At 48.3% G+C, this 13,571-nt stretch overlaps 1 protein-coding gene across 3 annotated transcripts in view; it reads left to right on the top strand.

Moving 5' to 3' along the window:
• Nucleotides 1-1,078: 1,078 nt before the first annotated feature.
• Nucleotides 1,079-13,571, top strand: part of LOC147117917 (rab effector MyRIP-like) — a 604,936-nt gene continuing 592,443 nt past the window's right edge. For all 3 annotated transcript variants that reach the window (XM_085989323.1, XM_085989324.1, XM_085989322.1), the window contains exon 1: nt 1,079-1,738. The gene's annotated coding sequence lies outside the window, so the exon portion shown is untranslated. The remainder of the gene's footprint in view (nt 1,739-13,571) is intronic.

Raw genomic sequence — 13,571 nt, 5'->3', positions numbered from 1 at the left:
CGGTCCTGAACCCCGGCTGCGCCCTGTGCGCTTTACCCTCTCTCTCTGCTCCCGTCGACGCTGCTCGGCCTTTTCCTGTGCCGTCGGTTGGCTCTAGCCACCGCTGTGCGGGAAGGTCTGCGCCGTACCTGTTGCCAGCCCGCCTCGCTGGAGTCTCCGCCGGATGGTCGACGCCCGTGCCTCTGGAATCGGCCTTCCTCTGCAGAGTTGCAGGTAGGTTCGAATCGCCTTGTCGCCAATGTTAAATCCGTGAATCTTGATGTATGGTGTCCTTCAAGAAATAGACAGAGACTGCAGATGAACAATCAACAGGTGTTTACTGGATGAGGGTTACTCTAAAACTAACAGTACAGATCCCTACTCAGGGTTTATATACAGGTGTGGTCACTGCCGGTACTACAGTATACAGGAGCTGTAAAAAGTAGTTCTCCCCTTAAAGGTACATACAGTACAGAACATAGTTCCCGATTTTGACTATTTGCATTACATGTGCTACCACAGTGCAACAACTTGTATTTAAATAGCGCCTTTAATGTAGTAAAACGTCCCAAGGTGTTTCACAGGAGCGATATCGAACAGAATTTGACACCGAGCCACCAAAGGAGATATTAGGGCAGTATGAGGTTGGTTTTAAGGAGCTGAGTATCATTGAAACTATTTCAGCACCTTTTCCATTTCACTATATCTTTTTACCGATTTCTGGGCCATTTATCTCAGCTACATGAATCATCTCAGTTGTTTTTAAAAATGTTATTGCAGCTTCTTAAGCCATAAGTAAAGCACTGGTTACTTCCATCAAACATAACCCTGTATCCCTGTCCTCCCAGGGACCCGGTGGGAAGTTTAGGGCAGTTTCTTGCTGGCCAGTCAGGGGTTAAATTATTTCTCTTCCTGCTATTGGCTGATGCAGGAGCTTCCCTAACCATCCAACCAGAAACCACTTTGCAGCCGCCGCGACCAATCTCATTGGCTGGTGCGGCGGCGGCTGCGTCCTGATTGGCTGAGTGGCGCAGCTCCAGGTGTTTGATTGACAGGCCAGGGTCCAGTCCCGGACACATCTGGAGCTGGCGTTGGCCACTGGCTCTGTGAGAAATGGCAAATTGGAGGAGAAATGCAGGCAGCGCCTACCGTTCGGTAAAAGAATACATGCACCGTGTCTGCATGCAGAGATAGACAGAGACACACTCCCCTAGGACAGGGACAGCCTCCCCAGGACAGACAGCCTTCCCCAGGACAGAAATACAGCCTTCCCCAGGACAGAGACAGTCTCCCCAGGACAGACAGTCTTCCCCAGGACAGAGATAATCTCCCCAGGACAGAGACAGTCTCCCCCAGGACAGAAATACACACTCCCCCAGGACAGAGACAGTCTCCCCCAGGACAGAGACAGTCTCCCTCAGAACATAGACACAGCCTCCCCAGGACAGAGACAGTCTCCCCCAGGACAGAGACACAGCCTCCCCAGGACAGAGACACAGCCTCCCCCAGGACAGAAACACACTCCCCCAGGACAGAGACAGCCTCCCCCAGAACAGAGACACAGCCTTGTCCCGGAGCCGTTGTCTCCCCCAGAACAGAGACACAGCCTTGTCCCGGAGCCGTTGTCTCCCCCAGCCTCCTCCCCCAGGACAGAGACAGCCGTTCACTGCACGCCCGGCTGGATAATCAGAAGCAGCGAAGTCCAGTGTCTGAGAAACTGCCTCCTTGTTTGCAAACGTTCTCTGCAAGCTCCGGGAAGGTAGGTTGGGGGTTATTTTATTAGCTGCAGCAGGTGTGGGAATTTGGACAAGTGTGAGTTTACTGAGAGAGATTAGCTGCTGAATCTGTCAGTGACTATGCCACCTGTTCCGTTTGGAGACAGGCATCCAGTCGGTTCCTATTGCTTGTATGTTTTTGCTGTTTTGAATTATGATGTCACGTATTCGACTTTTATACATTTTTGGCCCTACGTTGTCTTTTACAAGAATTAAAAACCACAGCCTGGTCTACTGTCACAATCAACTTGCTGCAAAGGTTGAGAACGAACCAGCCGCACCACAGCAAGTGGGCAGGGTTCTCGGAGCTGCAGTACTCCGGTAGTGAAGTGTGTCGATGCAAAGCCTGTGTTAAAGGGGGAGATGCAATGTTTCCAGACGGTGTGTGAGACTGGGGAAGATGGTGACAGTTATCACTGACTGTGGAAATGATCCCGAATGGGCGAGCAGGCAACCCTCAGCCAGCCTCTGAACTTCGCCCACAATTTGTCCGAAAGGTCACTTGTAGTTTGCTGTCTGGCTTTGAGTCCCACAGCTTCTATTCCATTCCTTCCTTCTCTTTAGGGTCTGGCCGAATGTAGAGCCGCTGGTTTCTCCTGATTGCTGTAACTGCCTGACTTTGTGCGGAGGCTCCGGACCCCCGCCCACCTTGCTGAAAGGAAGCCTCGGTGTAAAATGCTGCTGTCTGTCTGGAGACAGGTCCCTCGCATTGCAATTGCGTCTAGCCTGAATCTCCCTACAAAGGCACCTGGCCGCGGCTTATTCCCCCTCCATGTTATTCCACCCGGCTAGCTGGCTCTTTCAGAATGACCTCAAAGGGCATTGCATCGACACGCTGGAGTTTTAGCTGTATAAAAAAATGACCATGTATAAAGTGTGCACTGGAAGCCCCCACGTCAGTGTGAAGCCAGGATTGCCAGCGTCCATGTGTCTGTACCATGGCTCCATGCTCCTGAGATCTATTGTGAATATAAAGTAGTAGGTGCTGTTTGAATCGCTTTACTCATCATCTCAACATCATCACTGCAAATCCAGGAATGGGTTTGAAACATCTTTATCTTGATCGTTTCTGCATCCACAGGAGACTTATTTGATTGAATGGGAGGGGCAAGGGGTTAAATTTGCAGCATCTCCCTGTCCATTCATTAAAGTGAATCATCCTGCCTAGCAGTACTGTGATAATCTAGCAGGTAGAAGTATTAGCTGAATATTCGCCCATGTTGCACTATCCTTAGTCTGTGCAGCTTCCTTGTTCAGACAGGATTTAGTGAATTATCAGTAACATGCTAAACTTGTGCTGTACCCGGGCCAACTCATCCTCATTCAGATTACTTTACCAGCAGCACAAATGTCAATTGCCAGGCAAATGAACTAAAGAGAAAAACTCATTGTTTGTTTTCTCAGTATAACAGTGTTAACACCCTTCCTTAGATTAGTATCTGATTACATTTAATGAGGGATCTGTGGCAAAGTAAGGAGTTGATTGCTGGGCGAGGAGTGGGTCACACACTGCGCTACCACTTGTGGTACCCGGGGCTCAGATCCCAGACTGATGGCTGGCTGCAAGGCTGTCGATGGATTTTGGCAGACTCAATTTCTGCACCATAAAACAACAGGCACTTAACTGGTGATTGGAGTGGCCAACATTTCACGCTGGTGCAGTGGGGAGATGTTCCTCTGTGGTTAGACTTGATGCGAGAGGAGGGAGAGCTTTGCTCTACTTCACCTGGGAGTGTGCGATCCTCACACTGTCAGAAACAGAACGCACATTAGCAAAACAAAATCCTTCCTTTTTAAGTTAAGTTGATTTGGTTATTAGCACACATTTTCAAGTCTCTTCCTACAGCCTAGTGTTATAACTGGATGAATGCTTGCTGTGTTATTATGACATTCCTCCCTGCTCTTTTCCCGAGGTGTTGTCTGATTATTATAGTAAATAAAAAGAATAATCCTTAAAACTAAAAAGTCCATTTTATGCATCAAAAATAAATTGACAATCACGAACGACCTTTATCTTTATGAGATGAAATTAAATGTAAACTTGAGGTCATCCAAAACTCGCTGCCCGTGTCCTAACTCGCACCAAGTCCCGTTCACCCATCACCCCTGTGCTCACTGACCGACATTGGCTCCTGGTTAAGCAACGCCTCGATTTTAAAACTCTCATCCTTGTTTTCAAATCCCTCCAAGGCCTCGCCCCTCCCTATCTCTGTAATCTCCTCCAGCCCCACAACGCCCCCCCCCGCCCCACCCGCCCGAGATATCTGCGCTCCTCTAATTCTGGCCTCTTGAGCATCCCTGATTATAATCGCTCCACCATTGGCGGCCGTACCTTCAGCTGCCTGGGCCCGAAGCTCTGGAATTCCCTCCCTAAACCTCTCCGTCTCTTTACCTCTCTCTTGAGAATAGAGAAGAGAGAACCAGTGGATGTGGTGTATTTGGACTTTCAGAAGGCTTTCGATAAGGTCCCGCATAAGAGATTAGCGTGTAAAGTTAAGGCACATGGGATTGGGGGCAAGGTACTGACTTGGATAGCGAACTGGTTGGCAGACAGGAAGCAAAGAGTTGGAATAAACGGGTCTTTTTCCGAGTGGCAGGCAGTGACTAGGACCCCAACTATTCACAATATATATTAATGATCTAGACAAGGGAACTAGATGTAATATCTCCAAGTTTGCAGACGACACAAAGCTGGGTGGGCGTGTGTGCTGTGAGGAGGATGCTGAGAAACTCCAGTATGATTTGGACAGGTTGGGTGATTGGGCAGATGCAGTATAACGTGGATAAATGCGAGGTTATCCACTGTGGTGGCAAAAACAGGAAGGCAGATTATTATCTGAACGGCAATAGATTGGGAGAAGGGGAAGTGCAACAAGACCTGGGTGCCCTTGTGCACCAGTCGCTGAAGGTAAGTATGCAGGTGCAGCAGGAGGTTAAGAAGGCAAATGGTATGTTGGCCTTCGTAGCGAGAGGTTTCGAGTACAGGAACAAGGATGTCTTGCTGTAGTTGTACAGGGCCTTGGTGAGACCACACCTTGAGTATTGTGTGCAGTTTTGGTTGCCTTATCTGAGGAAGGATGTACTTACCATGGAGGGAGTGCAGCGAAGATTCACCAGACTGATACCTGGGATGGCAGGAATGACGTATGAGCAGAGATTGGGTCGATTGGGCTTATACTTGCTGGAGTTTAGAAGAATGAGAGGGGATCTCATTGAAACGTATAAAATTCTAACAGGACTAGACAGACTAGATGCAGGAAGGATATTCCCGATGGCAGGGGAGTCCAGAACCAGGGATCACAGTCTAAGGATAAGGGGTAAGCCATTTAGGACTGAGATGAGGAGGAATTTCTTCACCCAGAGAGTGGTGAACCTGTGGAATTCTCTACCACAGAAGGCAGTAGAGGCCAATTCATTAAATATATTCAAGAAGGAGTTAGATATATTTCTTAAGGCTAAAGGGATCAAGGGATATGGGGAGAAGGCAGGGACAGGGTACTGAGTTTGCATGATCAGCCATAAGAACATAACATAAGAAATAGGAGCAGGAGTAGGCCAATCGGCCCCTCGAGCCTGCTCCACCATTCAATAAGATCATGGCTGATCTGATCCTAACCACAAATCTTCTATCACTCTCCATCCACCCGAACCCATGTGATCTCCCGGGAGAGGCGAAAAACCAGATAAAAAACCCAATGGCCAATTTGGGAGAAAAAAATCTGGGAAATTCCTCTCCGACCCATCTAGGCGATCGAAACTCGTCCAGGAGATCACTCTGTCCCTATATTTTCTACAGTATTTACCTTCTGTAAAGGCGATCTCCACCCCAGCCAGGAACAGGAATAAAACCATCTCCTGAAATCTAACACAGAATTAGAACACAGAAGGAGCAGAACCAGGCTACACGGCCCCTGGGCCCACTCTACTACCCACAGGGCCATGACCATTCTGAACCTAGACTCATGTCCAATTTCCTGCCCGCTCCCCGTAACCCTTAATTCCCTTTACTTCTAGGAAACTATCTATTTCTGTTTTAAGTTTATTTAATGATGTAGCTTCCACAGCTTTCTGGGGCAGCAAATTCCAAAAACCTACCACCCTCTGAGTGAAGAAGTTTCTCCTCATCTCAGTTTTGAAAGAGCAGCCCCTTATTCTAAGATTATGCCCCCTAGTTCTAGTTTCACCCATCATTGGGAACATCCTCACTGCATCCACCTGATCAAGCCGCTTCACAATCTTATATGTTTCAATAAGATCTCCTCTCATTCTTCTGAACTCCAATGAGTAGAGTCCCAATCTACTCAACCTCTCCTCATATGACCACCCCCTCATCCCCGGGATTAACCGAGTGAACCTTCTTTGTACTGACTCGAGAGCAAGTATGTCTTTTCTTAAGCATGGACACCAAAACTGTATGCAGTATTCCAGGTGCGGTCTCACCAATACCTTGTACAACTGCAGCAATACCTCCCTGTTTTTATATTCTATCCCCCTAGCAATAAAAGCCAACATTCCATTGGCCTTCTTGATCACTTGCTACACCTGCATACTAACTTTTTGAGTTTCGTGCACAAGGACCCCCAGATCCCTTTGTACTACAGTACTTTCCAGTTTCTTGCCATTAAGATAATAACTTGCTCTATGATTTTTCCTGCCAAAGTGCATAACCTCACACTTTCCAGTATTGTATTCCATCTGCCAAATCTCTGCCCACTTACTTAGCCTGTCTATGTCCCTTTGCAGGTTTTTTATGTCCTCCTCACTCACTACTTTCCATCCCATCTTTGTATCATCTGCAAACTTTGATATGTTACACTTGGTCCCCTCCTCCAAATCGTTAATATAGATTGTAAAGAGTTGGGGACCCAGCACTGACCCCTGCGGAACACCACTAGTTACTGGTTGCCAGTCTGAGAACGAACCATTTATCCCAACTCTCTGCTTTCTGTTAGAGAGCCAATCCTCCACCCATGCCAGAATATTACCCCCAATCCCGTGATTTTTTATCTTGAGCAATAATCTTTTGTGTGGCACCGTGTCAAATGCCTTTTGGAAGTCTAAATTCACTACGTCCACTGGTTCCCCTTTATCCACCCTGTATGTTACTTCCTCAAAGAACTCAAGCAAATTTGTCAAACATGACTTCCCCTTCATGAAACCATGCTGAGTTTGTCCTATTAAATTATGTTTATCCAAATGTCCCGTTACTGTCTCCTTAATAATGGACTCTAACATTTTACCAACCACAGATGTTAGGCTAACAGGTCTATAGTTTCCAGCCTTCTGCCTACTACCCTTTTTAAATAAGGGTGTTACATTAGCAGTTTTCCAATCTGCCGGGACCTTTGCTGAGTCCAGGGAGTTTTGGAAAATTATGACCAATGCATCCACAATCCCTACTGCCACTTCCCTCAAGACCCTAGGATGCAAGCCATCAGGTCCAGGGGATTTATCCGCCTTGAGTCCCATTATTTTACCAAGTACCACTTCCTTAGTGATTTTAATCGTATTTCGCTCCTCCTCCCCTAGAGCCCCCTGTTTGTCCAGTGTTGGGATATTCTTAGTGTCCTCTACTGTAAAGACTGATACAAAATGATTGTTCAGCGTTTTTGCCATCTCCATGTTTCCCACCATTAATTTCCTGGTCTCATCCTCTAAGGGACCAACATTTACTTTAGCCACCCTTTTTCTTTTTATATAACTATAGAAACTTTTTCTATCTGTTTTTATATTTTTTGCTAATTTACTTTCATAATCTATCTTCCCTTTCTTAATCAATCTTTTAGTTATTGTTTGCTGCCTTTTAAAGACTTCCCAATCCTCTATCCTCCCACTAGATTTGGCTACCTTATATGCCCTTGTTTTTAGTCGGATACTATCCTTAATTACTTTACTTAGCCACGGATGGCTATCTTTTCTTTTACACCCTTTTTTCCTCAGTGGAATATATTTTTTTTGGAAGTTGTAAAATAACTCCACTGATCATGTACCGTCTTACCCTTTAATCTATTTTCCCAGTCCACTCTAATCAATTCCGCTCTCATACCTTCATAGTCTCCTTTATTCAAGCTCAGCACGCTTGTTTGCGATCCAACCTTCTCACCCTCTAATTGAATATGGAATTCAACCATGTTATGGTCACTCATTCCAAGGGGATCCTTTACTAGGACATTTTTAATTAATCCTGTCTCATTACACAGGACCAAATCTAAGGTTGCTTGCCCCCTGGTCGGTTCAGTTACATACTGCTCAAGAAACCCATCCCTAATACACTCAATGAACTCATCCTCAAGGCTGCTCTGCCCAACTTGATTTGTCCAGTTAATATGATAATTAAAATCCCCCATAATTATAGCTGTTCCCTTATTACAAGCCTCAACTATTTCCTGATTAATACTCCGTCCAACAGAGTTGCAACTGTTCGGAGGCCTATAGACTACGCCCACTAGTGTTTTTTTCCCCTTATTATTCCTTATCTCCACCCAAACTGTTTCACTATCCTGCTCCTTTGACCCAATATCATTTCTCTGTATTAGTGATTCCTTCCTTTATTAACATAGCCACCCCACCTCCCCTCCCTTCCTGCCTGTCCTTCCTGATTGTTAAATAACCTGGTATGTTTAATTCCCAGTCATGGTCACCCTGCAGCCATGTTTCTGTAATGGCCACAAGATCATACCCATATGTCGTTATTTGTGCCGTTAACTCATTCATTTTGTTACGAATGCTACGTGCATTCAGATAAAGAACTTTCAAATATGTTTTGTAACACTTAGTTCCTGTTTTTTCCCCTTTTTAGTACTTTACTTTTTACTCCATACCTTCTGTCCCTTCCTGACACGTTCTGTTTTTTAATTCCCCCACTGCTACCTAAGTCTATGACCTTCTCCGTTGTCATTTCTATTATTTGCTCTCTAGAAAGCTCCCCCCCACTAATTAGTTTAAAGCCCTCTCTACAGCCCTAGTTATATGATTCGCCAGGACTCTAGTCCCAGCACTGGCCAAGTGGAGTCCGTCCCAACGGAACAGCTCCCTCCTGTCCCAGTACTGGTGCCAGCGTCCCAAGAAGCAAAACCCATTTCTCCCACACCAGTCTTTGAGCCACGCATTTAACTCTTTTTAATTTTATTTATCCGAGCCAAATTCGCTCGTGGCTCAGGTAATAACCCAGAGATTATTACCCTTGAGGTTCTGTTTTTTAATTTGACCCCTAGCTGCTCATACTCCTTTAACAGAACCGTCTTCCTTGTCCTATCTACGTCGTTTGTACCAACATGGACCACGACAACTGGATCCTCCCCCTTGCACTCCAAGTTTCTTTCCAGCCCAGAAGAGATGTCCTTAACCCTGGCACCGGGCAGGCAACACAGCCTTCGGGACTCCCGCTCTTGACTGCAGAGAACCCTATCTATCCCCCTAATGATACTATCCCCTGCCACTACAACATTTCTTTTTACTCCCTCCACTTGAATGGCCCCCTGTACCACGGTGCTGTGGCCAGGTTGCTCATCCTCCCTGCAGTCCCCGCTCCCGCCCTCACAGGGAGTAAGAACCTCGATCCTGCTTGACAAGAGCAAGGGCTGCGGCTCCATCAACACTGCCTCCTGGATCCCTGTACCTGCCTCACTCGTAGTCACACCATCCTGTCCCTGACCACGGATTACATCTGCATTAATTAATTTCATAGGTGTGACCATCTCCTGAAACATAGAGTCCAGGAACTTCTCCCCCTCCCTGATTTGTCGCAGTGTCTGAAGCTCGGTCTCAAGCTCTTTAACATGGAGCTTGAGTTCCTCTAGCAGCAAACACTTATCGCAAATGTAATCACCGTGAGCCTCAATGCGGCCCACCAGCTCCCACATTTCACAACGGTGACACATCACCTGTTCACCCATATCTATGTAATTAATTAAATTTATTATTATTAGTTATGAAGACCCTCTGCCCCGATATAGATGATACTATTACACCACTATTCAATAGGACTTACCAACTTAAAGGAATAAAAGAGAAGGAAAAAAACCAACCAACCAGCTGATCACCAACCTCCTCCTTGAATACTGTCTGTGGGCCCTGTTTGGTTGACTCGTCTCGCTGCTCCGCTTCCGCAGTGCTGTCTAAGCCTGGGAGTGGGGAAAAAAACAGAACAAAAAACACCCTCACCTCCCACTTGCCCGAACTCTCCCTCTTACCAAACTCTAGCAGCACTCAATGCACAGCACTCCGTGCACAAGCACTAGTCCCGCCCCTTTTATACCCAGATTCTACTTCCGGTTTAAACTCCCCAACAGTTTAATATACACTTAAGAATAAAACTCACTTCAAATAATTAACTTTTTAACACACTAAAATTCACAAAATACACTTAAATGACTTTTCTCCCTCTTACCAAACTCCAGCAGCACTCAATGCACAGCATTGAATGGCGGAGCAGGCTCGAGGGGCCCAATGGCCTACTCCTGCCCCTATCTTCTATGTTTCTATGTTTCTCCTCCTTTAAGACACTCCTTTAAAACCTACCTCACCTGCCTTAATTTCTTCTTATGTGGCTCAGTGTCAAATTTTGTTTTATAATCGCTTCTGTGAAGCACCTTGGGACATTTTACTACGTGAAAGGTGCTATATAAATACAAGTTGTTGTTATTATTGATGGCAGCTTTGACTTTAAAATTTGGACAGAATTATTTTCGTTGCTCCCTTTTTTATCTGAAGGCAGTGCTGGTTACAATTCCATTGCTGCATCCAGAACCTTGCTCATGTGACCGTTCTTCGTGTGTGAGTCTGCAGATTGAGGCTCAGCTACTGGCTGTGTCAGCCGTGGCTCAGTGGGCGGCACCCTCGACTCTTGAGTCAGAAGGTTGTGGGTTCAAGTCCCACTCCAGAGACTTGAGCACAAAAATCTAGGCTGACTCTCCAGTGCAGTACTGAGGGAACGGCGCACTGTCGGAGGGGCAGTACTGAGGGAGCGCTGCACTGTCGGAGGGGCAGTACTGAGGGAGTGCTGCACTGTCGGAGGGGCAGCACTGAGGGAGTCCCGCACTGTCGGAGGGGCAGTACTGAGGGAGTCCCGCACTGTCGGAGGGGCAGTACTGAGGGAGCGCTGCACTGTCGGAGGGGCAGTACTGAGCGAGCGCTGCACTGTCGGAGGGGCAGTACTGAGGGAGCGCTGCACTGTCGGAGGGGCAGTACTAAGGGAGCGGTGCACTGTCGAAGGGGCAGTACTGAGGGAGCGCTGCACTGTCGGAGGGGCAGTACTGAGGGAGCGCTGCACTGTCGGAGGGGCAGTACTGAGGGAGCGCTGCCCTGTTGAAGCTGCCGTCTTTCAGATGAGACGTTAAACCGAGGCCCCCTCTGCTCTCTCAGGTAGACGTAAAAGGTCCCATGGCACTATTTAAAAAAAGAGCAGGGGAGTTCTCCCTGATGCCATGGGGCAATATTTATCCTTCAATCAACATCACTAAAACAGATTTGTGATGAAATATTCCATTCATCACTGCCTGTGACTGTGGTCGGTTTCAGTGTCATTTCCCTTCCCCCAGTCCTCATTGTATTGTTTATTGGAATGTGCTGGAATGTGCTGTGTGTGTAGGGCTCCGCCCATACCTGGCCCCTTTTGTAAGCTAGCTCAGTCTGGCCTCAGTCTGCAGAAGGAAGATACCTCTCTCTCTTACGTGTTACTTTTTAAGTTAATAAAAGCCTTGTTTTGTTTCGCTAACATCGAGTCTCGGAATTATTGAGGCACATCAATTTTATTAACTTATTTTTCAACACTATGGATCAACTCCTGAAACCCGAACATTTGGATTTGGATCAACATGCTCCGGACGCATCAGCACGCTTCGGACACTGGTTTGAGTGTATGGAATTCTTCCTGGACAATTCCGCAGCCGTCAAAGACGCTACGGACGCTGTGAGGATGAGACTCGGAATTCTGCGGAATTGGGTAAGCCACCGGGTTTACCCCCTCATCCAAGACGCCGATACGTACCTGGCCGCCTGCGACATCTTAAAGGCGCATTACCAGCAGCCTACGAATGAGGTGTATGCTAGGCATCTGCTCGCTACTCGCGCACAGCAACCTGGGGAATCGGTGGAGGAGTTCCTAAGCACCCTGAAAATGCTTGGCAAAGACTGCAAGTGCCGAGATGTAAAAGCCGCAGTGTACACTGACGAGCTTGTTCGCGATGCCTTTATCACAGGCCTCAGCTCCACTTACATCCGGCAAAGACTGCTGGAAAAAACGGGGTTGGACCTGAAACAGGCTGCGGATACCGCGCGATCCCTGGATGTGGCCCAGAGAAACTCGGACGCCTACTCTTCAGCCCGCGCCGTCCACGCCACCACGTGTGCACCGAGGGCGCCGCTATCTTGGAAGGCATCTTCCCCGCCCGGCAGCCTGACACCGGCGGGGCCCCGCTCTCCCCCCAGAAGCCCTACGACAGCCGCGACGCGTCAGGGACCCAACTACTACTTCTGCGGGCAGCCAAAACACACCAGAAACCTGTGCCCGGCGAAAGGCGCCACCTGCTTTAAGTGCGGTAAGAAGGGGCACTTCGGGAAGGTGTGCAGAGGGAACCCCGCCGGAAAACCAACCGCCGGAAAACCCGCCACCGCCGCGTGTGCGCCGTGGGAGCGGCCATCTTGGACGCCATCTTGCCCGACCTCGTGGGGTCCGCCATCTTATGAGCAGACAGCGTGGACGCCATCTTGTATCGATCAGGGCCCTACAGTGGCATCGGCCACAGTGGACCAGACCAGGCCGCACCCGCTATCCAAATCAATGGTGGACATCGAGGTAAACGGGTGCCGGGTTAAATGTTTAATTGACAGTGGAAGCACGGAGAGTTTTATCCACCCTGAACTGGCACAGCAACTCTCCCTAAAGGTGGTCCCTGCTCAGGGTACCATCTCTATGGCTGATAAAACCCAGACATCGACCATTCTGGGTTACTGCACGGTACAATTGGGCGTTAACGGAACTGTATACGATAATTTTAAAGTATTAATCATGAAGAACCTATGTGCGAGCGTGATCTTGGGCCTGGATTTCCAATGCAACCACCAAAGCATCACGCTCAAGTACGGTGGGTCCCAGGCGCCCCTCACAGTGTGCGGTCTGGCTACCCTGAAGGTAAAGCCGCCTTCGCTATTCGCGAACCTTACCCCTAACTGCCGGCCAATAGCGACCAAAAGCAGGAGGTACAGCTGGGAGGACAGGCGGTTTATCGCGACCGAGGTAGACAGGCTCCTGAAAGAGCGCATTATTGAACGCAGCAACAGCCCGTGGCGCGCCCAAGTGGTAGTGGTAAGGGGTGGCGAGAAGAAACAGATGGTGATCGACTATAGTCAAACGATCAACAGGTACACCCAACTAGACGCCTACCCGCTACCCCGCATATCAGAAATGGTGAACCAAATCGCCTAATACCGGGTGTTCTCCACCATCGACCTCAAGTCAGCGTACCACCAGCTCCCTATCAGACCAGAGGACCGCCCGTACACCGCCTTCGAGGCGAACGGACGCCTCTACCAATTCCTCAGAGTCCCCTTTGGGGTGACGAATGGGGTCTCGGTCTTCCAGAGGGAGATGGACCGCATGGTCGATGACCACCACTTGCAGGCAACCTTCCCCTACCTCGACAACGTCACCATCTGCGGCCACAATCAGCAGGATCACGACTCGAACCTCGAGAGGTTCCTGGAAACCGCACAAAAACTCAACCTCACCTACAACGAGGACAAGTGCGTTTTCAACACCACGCGCCTCTGCATACTAGGCAGCGTGGTGGAGAATGGGGAAATCGGACCAGACCCCGA

Source organism: Somniosus microcephalus, chromosome 5 (genome assembly GCF_052327205.1).
Source record: "Somniosus microcephalus isolate GS21.2 chromosome 5, FLI_Smic_1.0, whole genome shotgun sequence".
Classification (NCBI taxonomy): Eukaryota; Metazoa; Chordata; class Chondrichthyes; order Squaliformes; family Somniosidae; genus Somniosus; species Somniosus microcephalus.
This window is presented reverse-complemented; position numbering and strand designations above follow the sequence as displayed.